The sequence below is a fragment of the Cebus imitator genome, unplaced genomic scaffold (genome assembly GCF_001604975.1).
Source record: "Cebus imitator isolate Cc_AM_T3 unplaced genomic scaffold, Cebus_imitator-1.0 Scaffold36, whole genome shotgun sequence".
NCBI lineage: Eukaryota > Metazoa > Chordata > Mammalia > Primates > Cebidae > Cebus > Cebus imitator.
The window spans coordinates 1,466,225-1,468,086 of record NW_016107351.1 but is presented as its reverse complement, the minus strand read 5'-3'; positions in this window follow the sequence as shown (position 1 = coordinate 1,468,086).

The window sequence follows — 1,862 nt, the reverse complement described above, 5'->3', positions numbered from 1 at the left end:
TCCTGAGTCTCTGGGATTACAGGCACGCGCCACCATGCCCAGCTAATGTTTTGTATTTTTAGTAGAGACGGGGTTTCACCATGTTGACCAGGATGGTCTCGATCTCTTGACCTCAGGTGATCCACCCACCTCAGCCTCCCAAAGGGCTGGGATTACAGGCATGAGCCACCTCGCCTAGCCCACCCCCGCTTTTTTGTTTGTTTGTTTAAAGACAGGGTCCTTACTCTGTTGCCCAGACTGGAGTGCAGCGGTGCAATCTCAGCTCACTGCAGCCTCTACCTGGGCTCAAGCAATCATCCCACCTCAGCCTCCCGAGCAGCTGGGACTACAGGTGTGCACCACCATGTCCAGCTAATTTTTTATTTCTTGTCAAGACGGGTTCTCACTCTGTTGCTCAGGTTGGTCTCAAGGTGGCTGAGGTGGGAGGATTGCTTGAGCCCAGATGGTGGCTGCAGCGAGCTGAGATTGCACCACTGCACTCCAGCCTAGGCAACAGAGCAAGACCCTGTCTTTAAACAAACAAAAAAAGTGGGGGAGCGGGGGTGGGGGGCACGGTGGCTCATGCCTGTAACCCCAGCATTTTGGGAAGCCGAGGCAGGCAGATTCCTGAGGTTGGGAGTTCAAGACCAGCCGGACCAACATGGAAAAACCTTGTCTCTACTAAAGATCCAGGCATGGTGGCACATGCCTGTAATCCCATCTACTTGGGAGGCTGAAGCAGGAGAATGGCTTAAACCTGGGAGGTGGAGGTTGTGGTGAGCCAAGATCGTGCCATTTCACTCCAGCCTAGGCAACGAGCAAAACTCCATCTCTTTTTTTTTTTTGAGACGGAGTTTCACTCACGTTACCCAGGCTGGAGTGCAATGGCGCGATCTCGGCTCACCGCAACCTCCGCCTCTGGGTTCAGGCAATTCTCCTGCCTCAGCCTCCTGAGTAGCTGGGATTACAGGCACGCACCACCATGCCCAGCTAATGTTTTGTATTTTTAGTAGAGACGAGGTTTCACCATGTTGACCAGGATGGTCTCGATCTCTTGACATCGTGATCCACCCGCCTCGGCCTCCCAAAGTGCTGGGATTACAGGCTTGAGCCACCGCACCTGGCTAAAACTCCATCTCAAAAAAAGGAAAAAAAAAAACTTGCAGCAAATTCCAAACACATGTTATTACTAATTTATTAGTATAGTAATTTCTTCCAAACAAAAATTAGTAATTTAGTGCTCTGAAAGATGTACCCTCAAATTTAGCAGCTTCACATAATCATTTACACAGTGTTCAAGGATCAGAGAGAGCAACTCAGCTGGGCAGTTCTGGCTCCCGGTCTCATCACGCCATGCTGGTGCCAGGCTGTGTTGTCTGGTAGGCTTCCGATCCTGTGCACGCAGCTGTGGTAGGAGGCCTCAAGTTCTGAGGGAGCTGTTGGCAGGAGGATTTCATTCCCTGCCACCCCATAGCCCCCGACCTCTCCCTAGTGCTGCTCAGAGCCTGGCAGCTGGCTTCCCCAAGGGAGGCCTCAGGCAGAGTGACAGCAGACACCCCCCAGGGAAGCCACAGTATCTTTATCGCCTGGCCTGTTTTGTGGATCACACAGACCCACCTTGGTGCAGTGGGAGAGGGCAAGACCACGGCAGGCACTCTAGAGGCTCCAGACGTCACAGAGGCCAAAGCAGCACTGCCACCAGCTTCCACAGGCAGTTTTCCTTGATTGTATTGTGAATTCTTCTTTTTAAAATTAAAATCAAGCCGGGCGCGGTGGCTCAAGCCTGTAATCCCAGCACTTTGGGAGGCCTAGTCGGGTGGATCACGAGGTCAAGAGATCGAGACCATCCTGGTCAACATGGTGAAACCCCGTCTCTACTAAAA